The sequence below is a fragment of the Myotis davidii genome, unplaced genomic scaffold, assembly GCF_000327345.1.
Source record: "Myotis davidii unplaced genomic scaffold, ASM32734v1 scaffold618, whole genome shotgun sequence".
NCBI lineage: Eukaryota > Metazoa > Chordata > Mammalia > Chiroptera > Vespertilionidae > Myotis > Myotis davidii.
The window spans coordinates 473,765-488,935 of NW_006289199.1; the positions used below are offsets into that span (position 1 = coordinate 473,765).

Here is a 15,171-nt window from a genome sequence, read left to right on the forward strand (position 1 = left end):
CCGGGGGGCGGAAGGGGAAGAGGCTTGGAGGGGAGGGGCAGCAACTGGGAGCAGGAGGGCAAGCCCAGCCCCAGGGGATGGGTGCAGGAGGGCAAGACCAGCCCCAGCTACTGGGAGCGGGAGGGCCAGCCAAGCCCCAGCCACTGGCATCAGGAGGGCAAGCCCAACCACTGTGGCTGGGAGCATAAGGGGCAGCGGCTTGGAGCGGGAGGGCAAGCCCAGCTGCAGGGGCTTGAAGCGGGAGCGAAGCCCACCTCAGCGAGTTTTGCTCCCTTCTCTGCTTTGCTCCAGCCACAGGAAGCCCTATTCTTGCAGGAATATTCCTGCAACGGGCCTCTAGTTTATTATAAACAGAGGAGCATAATTAAAAGATAAAATGGCTATAAACACATATCTACCAATAATCACATTAAATATAAATGGCTTAAATACTTTGATATGACATATAGTAGCTGAATGGATGAGAAAAGAAAAAAAAAGACCTATATCTATGCTGTCTTCAAGATACCCACTTCAGAACAAGAAACACACAGATTAAAAGTAAAGGGATGAAAAAAATATTTCATGCAAATGGAAATGAATAAAATAAACTAGTGGAGCAATACTTATATCTGGAAAAACTAAACTTCAAAATGAAATCTATAGTAAAATACAAAGAAGGACACTACATAATGATAAAGAGAGCTATTCAACAGAGAATAAAACCCTGGTAAACATTTATACATTCAATATAAGAACACCAAAAAATATAAAGCAAATCTTGATGGACATAAAGGGAGAGATTGACAGTAATAATTATGTAAGGAAATTGACTTCAATGATTAGAAATTCTAAACGAAAATACAACAAGGAAACAGCAGCCATAAATGACATACTAGATCAGATGGAATTAATTGGTATCTTCAGAGCATTTCACCTCAAATATGCAGAATATACATTCTTTTCAAGAGCTCATGGAACATTTTTCTAGCATAGACCACATGTTAGGCCACAAAATAAGTCTCAATAAATTTAAGAAGATTGAAATCAAATGGAGCATTTTCTCTGACTATAACGATATTAAACTAGAAATCAATCAAAAGAAGAAAACTGAATCCCTGGCCAGTGTTGCTCAGTGGTTGGAGTACAAGCCCATTATCTGAAAGATGACAGTTTTGATTTCCAGTCAAGGGCACAAACTTGGGTGGCATGTTTGATCCCCAGCCCAGTAAGGGCACATGCAAGATGACAACCAATCAATGTGTCTCTTACCTTTTTCAACAGATGTATGGACATGGAGAGTATTGTTCCAGTCAGAGGGAGACAAGTATCATATCATTTTACTTATATATGGAATCTAATGAACAGGGGGGGAAAAGCATGCAAAGATATGAAAACAGACTCATAGATACAGAGAACAGATTGGCAACTGTCAGAGGAGAGGAGGCATGGGTGGCTGGGTGAAAGAGGTGAAAATGGAAAAGATTAAGCAATAAAAAATACTCATAGACACAGACAACAGTATGGTGAATCACAATGGGAAAGGGGGTGTGAGAGGTAGAAGAGAGACAAGGGGGATAAATGAAGATGAAAGAACACTAGACTTTAGGTGGTGAACACAGAATACAATATACACCAAAATCCTATATAATTTTATTAGCTAATATAAACCCAATAAATTCAATAATTTTGAAAATTAAAGCCCAAATCAATGCAGCTGAAAATAGGAAGCCAATAAGATATAAAGAATAAATCAATAAGATCAAAGACTAAGAATAATAATAAAATGAATAAACTTCTTGCCAGTATAATTTTAAAAATTAGAGAAGACACAAAGTACTAATCTTAGAAATGAAAGAGAGGACATTAATACATATCCCATGGAAATTATAAGTATAATAAAGGTATAATACTAAGAACAACTCTATGCCTGCACACTCTACAACCTACGTGAAATGGACAAATTTCTTCAAAGACACAATCAGCCAAAATTCACACAAGAAACAGACAACCTGAATAAGCCTATATCTATTAAATAAATTAAATTAGTAACCTGCAAAAAGAGAAAACACCAGGTCTAAATTGGTCACAGATATATTCTACTAAACATTTAAGGAAGAAATTATACTGATTTTCTGCAATCTTTTTCAGAAGATAACAGCAGAGAAAATACTTCTTGGCTCATTCTATGAGGCCAGAATCCTCTAATACCAAAATTAGGTGAAGACATAAGAAAAAAGACTGGACCAATATCTCTCATGAACATAGATGCAAAAAATCCTCAACAACTCAGTAACAAAAATGCAAACAACCCCTTTAAAAATGGGAAAAGGACTTGAACAGACATTTCTCCCAAAAAGATATGTAAATGGGCCATAAGCACATGTAAAGATGTGCAATATCATTAACCATTAGAAAAATGCAAATCCAAACCACAATGACATACCACTCAGTACAAACTGAGTTGCTGATGATAAAAGGAATGACAATAAGTATTAGTGAGGATGTGGAGAAATTGGGATACTCATATTTTGCTGGTAGGAGTGTAAATGGTTCAGTGACTGTGGAAAACAGTTTGGCAATTCTTCAAAATTTTAAACATAGAATTTCCATAAGACCCAGCCATTCCATTCTTAGGTATATCCTCAAAAATTAATAGTTATTCAAGCAAACACACATATAAGAATGTTCAGAGCAGCACTATTCACAATAGCCAAGAGTTGGAAACAACATAAATGCTCATCAACAAATTATTTTTAAAAATATATCTCACAGTTTTCTAATTATATAAAATATATAAATATTATTTGGCCACAAATGGAAATATCCTTTATAATGAAAGCTTAATATGCTAAGTGGCTGGTCATCCGGTGACTGGTCTACTGTTCAACCAATGAAAGCATAATATGCTAATGATATGCTAAGGCCACTCAACTACTCGCTATGACGTGCACTGACCACCAGGGGGAAGACAGTCGACCAGTCACTATGATGTGCACTGACCACCAGGGGGCAGATGCTCCGACCGGTAGGTTAGCTTGCTGCTGGGGACCGGCTAATAGGGACTGAGCAAGATGGGCCAGACATGCCCTGGAGACATTCTGCGGTCCCTTCCCAGCCCCGATTGTGCACTGGTAGTGCAAACATCAGCTGGATGGATCCGGATCACAAGTCGGCAAGGGCATCCCACTGCCCACCAGGTGGGCCAATTAGGTCCTGGGCCCTACCCACACCTGCCCTCGGGAGGGCGCCAGATGCAGGGCTCATGGCTGGGGAGTGCTGCTGTGGCGTTGCGAGCCTCCTCCTGATCGGACTGATTGGGCATGAGCCCACAGCAGGCGCAGTGGGGCCAGGATGAGCGGAGCAGCAGGTAGGAGCTGCTGGCGGCATTGGACTGCGGGTTTTGGCCCAATCCTCACAGACCACCCTGAGGGACCCCACCTGTGCATGAATTCGTGCACTGGGCCTCTAGTATGCTATAACATGGGTAAATCTCAAAAACTAAATGAACTAAGTTAAAGAAGTAGATACAAAGCTTACATGGTTTATTATTCCACCTATGTGACATATCCAGAATAGGTAATCTCATGCTGACAAAGGAGGTTTGGTGGTTTCTAAGGGCTGAGATGTGAGCTGGGAATGTGGAGTAACTGCTTAATGCTGTGGGGTTTATTTTGAGGTGATGAAAATGTGTTGGAACTAGACAGATGTTGTGGTTCCACAACATTATGAATGTGTTAAATGTCAGTGAATTGTTCACTCTCAAATGGTTGCTGTTATGTTATGGGAATTTCACTTCAATTTTTAAAAGACCAACTGTAGCAATGGCCACGATTTATAATGGCATCTAAGTTGTAGGTTTTTCAGCTTATATACCTCTCAGGATGCAAGTGGGAAAAAATGATGGAAATTCAAAACTTGACTAACAAACACATAAAGTGTTAGTGTCTAGCCAGAATCTGGGAGAAAGTAACTCTAAACACAAGGAGGTTAGATTACTAAAAAATTACCTTTAGTCTACGAATGATTTACCACAAAATGAAGTGGTTCTGCCCACCCAAAGAAATTAACAAAGCACTTTGCCCACCTTTTCTCTGACATACGTATTAGAAACACAGGATCTTGAATACTCTGTGATGCTGAAGAGAGGAAAACATATACTTTTCACTTCAGAAAATAAATACAGTATTTTCAACAAATAAGGTAAAAAGCTTGAGAAGATTCTCTAAGAATGCAAAAATAAAGTTGAGAATAAAGAGAAACAAAAAGCTGATGACTAAAAGTGGGACATTGGGTAACAGATGCAATACATAAATCATTGGTATCCTTAAAAAAGAAAATTAATGAACAATAACAAAAAACAAAAAAGAACAAAAATATAAAATTTTGAATAAAAAAGAAACTTAGTTTCACTATCAGTATTCTTTTGTAAAATAAAAAATAGAATTAATATATTAGGACCAATGGAATTAATAAAAAGCAAAATTTGCATATAAGATTATATTTTAAAATCTTTCCTTGCATTCAGGAATTAAAATAGCTTACTGTGAAGAACAATGATAGCAACAAAAGCCACAGAAGCCTTAGATGGCTCCTCTACAACAGCAACTTACCAAATAATTATGTTATAGATACTGTGATTTGAGGAGAGAATATTTTGATGCCAGAATCCAATACACAGTAAAGCTGTCATTTACAGTTAATAATTACCTAAAGGTAGTTTCAAATATATAATGATTCAGAAACCTAGAACCCATGGATACTTTCTAAAACTTATTTAAAAATAACTGTATGGTTTCACTCATATGTGGGATATAAAACCGCAACAAATTAAACAAAACAAACATACAAAAAAAAACCATAAAAACCTCATAGAGACACAGAATGATAGGAGGGAGGATGAATGAGGGCGATGGGAGCAAACGGGATCAAATATATGATGAGGGAAGGAAACTTCACTTTGCATGGTGAGCACACAATGGAGTATACAGATATTGTACTAAAAGGTTGTACACCTGAAATTTGTATAATCTTATTAAACAATATCACCCCCAATAATTTTAATAAAAAATGTTTTTAAAAGATGATTCAGGAGTTAAAATAATGAACTCAAGTCAATGTAAATCTAATTTTAAAAATTTACCTAAATAATTTTCCAAAATCAGTTTCATAAAACTGATTAGAAGCAATCATTCTATCAAAACCATAGCTATAAAAGAGACTACTGAATATAAAAAGAGGAATTTAATGATAACAACTTGAAGTCAAACTACTGGGTTGTAAAAACAAACACAGGAAATGAGACATTGGCAGACCACATAGTGATAAAGACAGAAATCCCTAGAATCAGACGAGCTGAGCTAAAGTTGCGGCTCCATTATTACAATTTACTTAACTCCTCTAACTGTTAGTGTTCCACCATATAGAAGGGTGGGTGGCAAAACTCCCATCTCAACATATCGGAGGAAGAATGAAATTAGATAATTTATATATAATGTCTTAGAATAGAAACTAGCTATGATAGTTGGGTTTTAAATCTATATTTAAACTCATACTTGAGAATAATCATCAAGTTTTATTAATAAATATTTTTGTTGTCATTCAGATTTGCTCTCCCACCTAGAAGTTAGGTTTAAGAAGTGTTTGTGACTCTGAAGTTCTTTAAGCATAAGCTGCATTATTTCATCTAGACTTCTTCTAAGCTCCTATGAAACTGACACTAGAGTTATAGCTGACTTTTATTCATGGACTAAAGCCCAGTGCACGAAATTCATGCATTGGGTAGGGTCCATAGGACTGGCTGGTGAGCAGGGCCAATTGTGGCCTTCCAGCTGCTGGCTGGGGCATTCCTTCTGGCTGCTGCCAAGGACCTCCCTTCCATTGCTGCCAGTCAGGGCCTCCTTTCCCCGGCTGCCAGCTGCTGGCCAGGGCCTCACTTCCCCAGCTGCCAGCTGCTTGCTGCTGGCCAGGGCCTTCCTTCATTCTGCACTGCCCCCTGGTGGTCAGCGCACATCATGGTGAGGGATCAAACTCCTGGTCTCCTGGTTGAACCCCCGAGAAGACACTTTGCATATTAGCCTTTTATATATATAAATACTGTTTGGGTGCATCTAGATTTTCTCTAACTCTGTGAAATGACATTAAAGAGTGGTTCCATTTAAATTCCATCTAGATTTAAAGAGTCAGATAATCTAATTTCAAACCTGAAACTTCTAAACCGCAGTAGGTATGTTTTTCAAATTAGAAGATTATAACATATTTTATTAAGCATTTTATTCGTTTGATATGTAATTCCTAAATATTTAGACTTATCCTGGATGAGGCTCCATATGGAATCATGTCCTGGACTTCACAAATATTAGGGTGAGTAGAAGAATCTTAGGTGCAAGAAAGACGAAAAAGAGAGGAAAGTGAAGAAACTCGAATGTTTTTATCTTAGAGTGTGAGGAGTCACACAATACTCCTATTAATGGGAATATGATAAATTTTTATATTTATACCATTTGATTGGGATTGCAATTGATCTTGCTCTTAATATTATATTTGGAGAAGAATGTTTGACTAGTTGAATACAGTTCAAATGAGCAACATCCTAATTTATGATAGCAGGAAATCAATTAATATTGCTTAAATTTTATTAAGTCAAGAAATAACAGTATGAAGTATATTATTTAGAAAAATAGAAGAAACTTGCAGATGATCTAAAACAACTTAAACACGTGAAAGTTAGTTGTTGCCTTCTATAAATTGAGGAGAAGCAACTTTTTATGATGCAAATATGAAATTTTTCATTGTATATTATGAGTTTTACAACTATTGAGCAGTGTCATCAGCAGCATGATGGTGCTACCAAGTCTCTCCCCTTGAAGTTACAAGTTAGACAGCTACAATTCAATAAAGTATTCCTTGTTAAATACACCAGTCTGAGACATTTCGCAGGAGCACTGGAAATGTGGTGTTTCTGAGAAAATAGCAGAGAATGGGTATGGAGGGAGAAGGACAGAGGCAGAAACTGAGTGGGCCTGGGTTCAATGTGGCCCTAAGAGATATGATAGCAGTGAAGGGCTGGGGTACAGAACCCATTAGGCAGACCAGACCAGAGGAGCAGGACAGCTGGGCCTAGGTGGCTGGCACATATGGAGGCTGAGCCCATGGTTAAGGGCAGAGAAACAATGCAAAAAAAAAAATGCAGCACTCCAAAACCCACCAGCATTAAACAAAGTATTCTGCAGATGGGGAATCTGCCCACCCCATCTTCTGTGGCCCATCGGGCAGTGAAATCCTTACTCAGCAGATTGTAAAAGGGCTGAAAAGAAAAAAACAAAACAATATCCAGAGAAATAACCTATCAAACACAATGAATAACCAGATAACAAGGAAATTGAGAAATGAAATAAATCCCTGAGAAATAAACATAAAGACATGATAATGTTATCTAAGTGACAGCAAATTCAAGATTGCAATTCTGAAAAAAATCAACAAGATACAAGAAAACTCAGAAAGGCAATCCAACAAATTCAGAAATAAAATCAATGAATAAAAAGAGAACTGAACTGAAGATATTGAAACTATAAAACATAACCGGGCAGAAATTCTGGAGCTGAAGAATTCAACAAAAGAGAAAAAGAATGAAATAGCTAGCTTAGGGAATAAAGTAGGCCAGATGGAGCAAAGAATTAGTGACATAGAAGACAGAAATCTGGAAAAGACTCAGGTGGAAGAGAGAATTAAGAGTTAAAAAAATTGGAAAGAACTTTATAAAAACTAACTGCCTCCATTAGAAAAAAAACGGTACAAGAATAATTGCTATACCAGAAGGAAAAGAAAGGGAGAAGGAAACAGAGAGACTATTCAAAACAATAATTAATAAAAAACTTCCCAAACCTGTGGAAAGAACTACACCCTCAAATACAAGAAGCTAATGTTACAGAATTTACCAGGCGGCTGGAAAATACACACAGGAGTACTCAGAGAAACAGGAAAAAACATTTATTTTCAGATGTGCTAGTACCGTGACTCAGGGGAACCTGTTTCCAAATCCTGAGCAAACCAATATGGAGGAAGCTTTCTCTTTATACCCTTTGGTTTCTTTGTCCCCCAAATAAGGATCAGACTTGCGAACCTTTTGCGGGTTTTGCAAAAAGCCCCATGTATTGGGATGGGGGCCGTGAGACCACACCTAAAGGCCTGGTGCCAGCGCTGATAACCCCCTCTGGGGGTTGTGTATGGTTCATGGCTTCTGGATTAGACTATAGGCTAACAGGGCTGTGCGTTAGGGATACTGATTAACTAGGTACAGAGTCAGGCTGCTGGTCTCCCCTTCAAAAATGTCTTATGTTTCCTCATCATTAACAGGTCACCTAATTATTTCAATCCAAAACTGCCTTCTCTCAGGGACATTTAATTAAAATTGCCAAAAATTAACAATAAAGAAAGAATTCTCAAGACATCCGGGGCAAAAAAAGAGTAACATATAAAGTAAAGTCCATTAAATTTTTTTTCAGCAGAAACCCTACAGCTATGAGAAAGTGAAATCAAATATTTAAATTATTGAAAGAGAGAAATCACCAGCCAAGAATAATATAACCAGCAAAGTTATACTTTAGGTATAAAGTTGAAATAAAGAATTTTCCAGACATACAGAGTTGAGAGATTTACCAGCATAAGAGCTGCATTACAGGAAATACTGAAGAGTGTTCTACCTGAAACAAACAAACAAACAAACAAAAGCCAAAATGATACAAAACTATGAGCAAAATTACTAACAGACAGAAGCATGAAATTGCAATCCTTGTTCAGAATAAGTTATCTAACACTTAAACATAACATAGAATTTAAAGAACAAAGTTGGAGGAATCACACAAACTGATATCAAACTATATTATTAGGATAAAGTAATCAAACAGCATGGTACTGGCTTAAAAACAAACATATAGATCAATGAAACAGACTACTAGAGAACCCAGAAGTAAACCCACACCTATATGGCCAGTTAATATTTGACAAAGGAGGCAAGAACATACAATGGGACCCAAGAGTGTTAGGAAAATAGAACAGATATATACAAAAAATGGAACTAGACCACCTTCTTACAACATACACAAGAATAAACTCAAAATTGATTAAAAACTTGAATATAAGACTGAAAACCATAAAATTCCTAGAGGAAAACATAAAGAAAACATAAGCAATAAAATCTCTGATGTTCCTCTTAGTAATTTTTTTCTGATATATCTCCTCAGGCAAGGGGAAACAGAAGAAAAAATAAACAAATGGAATTACATCAAACTAAAAAGATTTTCCACAGCAAAAGAAACCATAAACAAAATGAAAAGACAATGCACTGAATGGAAAAAATATATTCATCAATGATACATCTGATAAGGGGGTAACATCCAAAATTTGTAAAGAACTCATATATCTCAACACCAAAAAATTCAAACAATCCAATTAAATATGGGCAAAGGGTCTGAATAGATACTTTACTAAAGAGGGCATACAGATGGCTAATAGACATATGAAAATATGCACCACATCACTAATTGTCAGAGAAATACAAATTAAAACCACAATGCTATATCATCTCACAACTGTCAGAATGGCTATCCTATATAATAAAAGGCTAATATGCAAATTGACCAAACAGCGGAATGACTGCTGGCTATGATGCGCACTGCAGTGGCCAACTGTCCCATCCAGCCTCTATTGGCTCCTCCCTTAGCCGGCCCCACCCCTGATTGCCCCAACCCCCATCCCAGGCTCAGGCATTGAGCGTCTGCCTCCCCCAGCCACTTGGTCTCTGCAGGGCCAAGGCGTGAACTGCACCCATATCTACAGCACCCTGGACCAGATGGCCCACAAGATCAACCTGGCCAAGTTCACCCACGGCAAGTGCTCCACCTTCACCGTGACTGACCTGGCGGCCCAGGATCTGGACATCCCGCTTCTGGGCAACATCATCAACTTCAGCTTCCTGGCCAAGAGCAAGCTCTTCCTGCACCACGTGGGTCATGTGGCCCAGGCTGGCCGAAGTGGCACAGCCTACTCCTGGTGGTCCCAGATGAGGTCCCCCTACCTGCTGCACCTGCACCTGTTTCTGGGCCATGCCCTCACCCTTACCTGCACCCAGGAGGACCCCTCAGGTGTGGTCATGGATGGCGTGCTGGGCCAGGTGCCACAGAGCATGATGGATGACAAGGACTGCAACCTGAAGAACACCCTGGAGGAGCAGCTGGAGCTGTGGAACCTGGGCAACATGGCCTACAATGCCCAGCAGCAGTACGTGCCCTCACAGCTGGTGACCTCGCCAGAGTCCATAAAGTGGGCCAAGGAGCTGGACCTCATGGGGCTGGCCCTGCACCCCCTCTTCAGCTCATGCTTTGAGGAGGAGGAGCTGCAGCAGTTGAAGTTGGTGGACAGCATCAAGCAGTACTGCTCACGAGTGACCACCTTTGAGATCAACACCTCCAGCCAGGACCTGAGCAACCTGATGATGCGGGCCAAATGGCAGAAGGACTGCAAGGCCATTGCCAGGTCCAGCAGGAGCAGCAGGAGGGTCTGGCTGGCCCAGCCCCAAGCTGCCCAACGTGGCAGGCAGAGCAGCCTGGGAAAGAGGAGGAGGAGGAGGAGGAGAAAAAGGAGGAGGAGGAGGAGGGAGAGAGCGTGGAGGACGTCTTCACAGAGGTCATGGGCCGGAAACAGCGGCAGCAACCAGGACCTGAGTGGGGAGCCAAGAGGTAGAAGGCAGAGGCCTGGCCACTGGACCAGGATTTCTATGTCCACTGTTGGCCCAAGGTCTTCAACAGTGAACAGAGCTTGAGCTTTGGTGGGGACAGGGCACCTTTGAGCAGCAGGTGGCTGACACTGTCCTGGACCTGATGGGGGATGAAGCCCACAACCTGACCAGGGGCTAGCAGCAGCTCAAGTGGGACCTGAAGAAGAAGCAATTTGTGGGACAGTCAGGACAGGAGGACAAGAAGAAGATCAAGACAGAAAGTGGTCACAATATCAGCAGCTCCTACAGTGGGACCTCTACCAGAAGTGGATGCAGAAACAGAAAATCACCATACGCTCAACACCTGAGCCCCAGCAGGCCACCAGCAGTCTCCCTGTCGTGGCACTGTTTCAGCCTAATCCAGTCAGAGAATGTACAGGAGGCAACCAATTGATGTGTCTTTCTCACATCCATGTTTCGCTCTCTGTCTCTCACCTTCCCTTCTACTCTAAAAATCAATGAAAAATGTCCTCAGATGAGGATTAACAACAAAAAAAATATGCATACATATACACATATACAAAAATACATGAATATTAGGGGGGGCCAGGGGGCAGGATGCCAGAGGTGCATGAATTTTGTGCACCAGGCCTCTAGTCTATATATATAAAAACCTAAGCGATTGTTACAACCAAACGACGGGAACGACCGGTCAACCAGTCGCTATGATGTGCACTGACCACTGAGGGGCAGACATACAATGCAGGAGCTGTCCCCTGGTGGTCAGTGCACTCCCACAGCCAATCTCCCGTGGCCGGCTGGTGGCATCAGCGTCCGGCATTCTTTCCTTTCGTGCCCAGCCCAGCAACTGTAGCCTCCTCTTCCGACCCCGCTCAGGGCCTTTGGCCCCAGGCTGGGACAGGGAGCTGGGGGTGGGTGGTGGCAGATGTGGCCCCTTCCCCAAGGGGGGCTAATGGCCAGCTCCTTTCTTGGGGCCCATGGCCAACCTCCCACACCCCGTCTCTCCCCTCAGCCAGCAGGCCCCAATCAGCCCACTGCCTGCCCATGGCATGGTGGCGAGGGAAGGAGTGGGGGGGAGGCAAGGAACTGCATGGTGGTGGGCCGCTGGTGTCCTTTCCTTCCTCACCCGGCCCAGCGACTGTTGCCTCCTCTCCCAACCCTGCCAGGGCCTTCAGGCCCAGACTGAGACGGGGAACCAGGGGTGGGTGGTGGCAGATGGCCCCTTTCCCAGGGGGGCCTAGGGCCAGCTCCCTCCTTGGGGCAGGCAGCCAACCTCCCATGCCTTGTCTCTCCTCTCCCCTCCTCATTAAAATTATTAAATTTGTAGGCAGAGTATTTCTTTATTATCCTTTTATATCAATGGGATGAGATGTTCTTTTTTTTATTTCTGATACTGGCAATTTGAAACTTTTTTCATCTTTGTTAGCCTGCCTAGAGATTTTTAAAATTTTCTTCACCTTTTGAAAACCAGCATTCAGTTTTGTGATTATCACTCTTGTTTTCCTGTTTTCAATTTCATTGATTTCTGCTCTAAATTTTATTTTCTTTCTTTTGTTCATTTAAAATTCTAGTTGATCTTCTTTCTCTAATTTCCTAAGATAACCCTTAGGTTATTAATTTTAGATCATTTTTTCTAATATATGCTTTTAATACTTTAAATTTCCCTGCAAACACTGCTTTAGCTGCATCCAATACATTTTGATAAGTTGTTTTGTCACTTTTATTTAGTTTAAAATATTTTTAAATTTCTTTTGATACTTTTTCTTTCACTCATGTGTTATCTAGAAATGTATTCCTTAATTTCCAAGTATCCTGGGATTTCCAGCTATCATTCTGCTATTGATTTCCAGTTTAAACCCATTGGGCCCTCAGTACATACTTTGTAGGGTTTCTATTTTTTAAACATTTTAAGGTGTGTTTTATGGCTCAGACTGTGACCTATCTTGGTGAATGTTTTCTGTTGGCTCAAGGAGATTATGTGTTCTGATGTTTCTAAATGGGTTCTATAAATGACAAGTAGATCAAGTTCATTAATACTGATTTCCAACAAACTATATCCTCACTAAACAAAGTACTTATAGAGAAGCCTGAAACACTGCTGAAGACAAAAATGACAGAACTGAATTTGTCCTTCATCAGATGCATCATAAGAAGGCAGTTTCTTTTTGGTTATGGAGAGGGAGGGCGGGGGGAGGACAATAATACTAGGAAGCATAGAAGGCAGTAGAAAAAGAGGAAGACCAAATGCAAGATGGACTGACTAAAAAAATAAGCCATAGACGTTATTCTACATGAACAGAGCAGGGCTGTTCAAGACAGCTCAGCATTACTCATTCCAGGGTCATCAGGGGTCAGAGCCAACTCAATGGCACACACCAACACATATCTTTACTGATTTTTCTGTCTGCTGGATCTATCACTTCTGAAAAGAGTGTTGTTAGTCTCCCACTACATAATGGATTTTAAGACAATGAAACCTTATTTTTATACATTTGTCAAAACACAAAGCATACAATATCAAGAGTAAACCTCAACTTAAACTATGGACTTTAAGTTGAAAATGATGTGTCAATGTTTGTTCCTCAGTTATGATAAATGTATCACTCTGTGGTGGATATTGATGGTGAGAAAAGCTGGTGTGTGTGTGTGTGTGTGTGTGTGTGTGTGTGTGTGTGTGTGTGTGTGCGCACGCGCCCATGTGTGTAGGGAGACTTATGGAAGAACTCTACTTCACGCACGTGTGTAGGGAGACTTATGGAAGAACTCTACTTTCTGCTCAATTTTGCATGAGTGTAAAACTACTCTAAAAAATAAAGTCTGTTGTTTTTTTAATAAGGTGCAGAGGAGAAAACAGCCCATCCACTTCCTTTACAAACAAACAAACAAAACACATAAAAAACAATTTGGAAAATGTCATATAAACAAAAAACCAACAAGAAGTAGCACAACAGAAACTATCTTATTCTTTGTTAACTCAAAGTGCTGAATTTGCCAATGCATCTCATTCTGTCTTTAAATACAATGACTGACATATGTTGCTGTACAGAAAGCTTGAAACTAGCAAAACTATTCTTTAGCCTAAACACAAATTTCTGCACTTTCTAAAATGGTTAGATCACTTATATTTTTTAGTATACTATAATCCAATATGCAACTGATATACCAGTATTAAGAAAGAACTACTGAATATAATAAAATTAACTGGATATTTTTAAGGACCCTCATAAACTCATAAAAAATTGTTCTCAAATTGGAAATGAAAGAAACAATTGTAAAGTACTAACATTTTTTGATAAAAAAATGAGCAAAATTCTGTACTTAAATTTCTTTGCAAAAGTTCTACTTAAATATCTGCAAATAATTGTAGATATGGTTTACGTAAGAAAGGTGATAAGATACAACTTGATCCAGTTCATGTGTTTGAGGTTGAAATAAATGGTTAAGGTTAATATCTGGAATCTTTATGTGTTACCAATGTGTCCTGACTAACCAATTGGTCAATCCTAGTCATGCTAACTACGAGAGTTTGTACTTGACCCACTCTACACAGTTCAGATACATAAAAGGTTTAATTGTACTGAAATGTAGGTGTGCCACATCCACAGAGGATGGATTTGGAAATCTGTCAAACTTGTATAGAGACATTTCTGAGGGAATCTGGAAAATGTCATATAAACTTTGGTAATTTATAGTTTATAAATAACAGATTTATTTTTAGTGTGGGAGTCCCAAGAGAAAAGGAGGCACCAGGCAGGCCGCAAAATCATCTGTGGGACAGATCCTATGGGATTTAACCCGATCTCTAGCACACGATTGAAAGATAAGATGGCATGTGCCTGCATGTACACACATATGGACGGAGCAGCGCTGAGGGGAGAAGAAAGGCTTATGTCATGGCTTTGAAACACTGAGTCTTTTCAACAGAATCCATCCACAGGTTTCAGACCATTGTTCTTTTCAATGTGTTTCCAAAGACTATTGGCACTTCATCCACAACAGCAGGGCATATGTTTTAATCTGCTGGTAAAGCAATCGCTCATATCCCAACCCAGGGACCAGGGTATGTTTGTTATGTCACTTGGCCGTGCAGCTGGAGCTGAAAGCTGCTGCTGTCAGAGGAAACGTTTCGATGACTCAGCCAATGAGGTGCTTTATTGGGTCTGGCAGCAGACAACAGGTGACTATTTCATGGAGCAGCGAGGCTGTAGTAGTTGTTTATACAGACTGCACAGCCATGGCCACAGTTATTTAGGTTGGTGAACTGGAAATATTTCATTTCTCAGGAGCCTGCTGAGTTCTGTTGATGGCTGGTTGTTGCCACTATTTGCTTCAGACGACTGGAGTAAAGTTCTCACCTCACCAATATGCTCTCAGCTCCCCGAGGAGCAACATCCAGAGTTTGGGGCATCTGTATGAGACCAGCTCCTCTAGCCCTGTGCCAATTTGGCAGGAGCCTC

General features: G+C 40.2%; 1 pseudogene; it reads left to right on the forward strand.

The window, feature by feature from the left end:
• The first annotated feature begins 7,642 nt into the window (after nt 1-7,642).
• LOC102754146 lies at nt 7,643-12,149 on the forward strand (annotated as a pseudogene).
• Nucleotides 12,150-15,171: the final 3,022 nt, after the last annotated feature.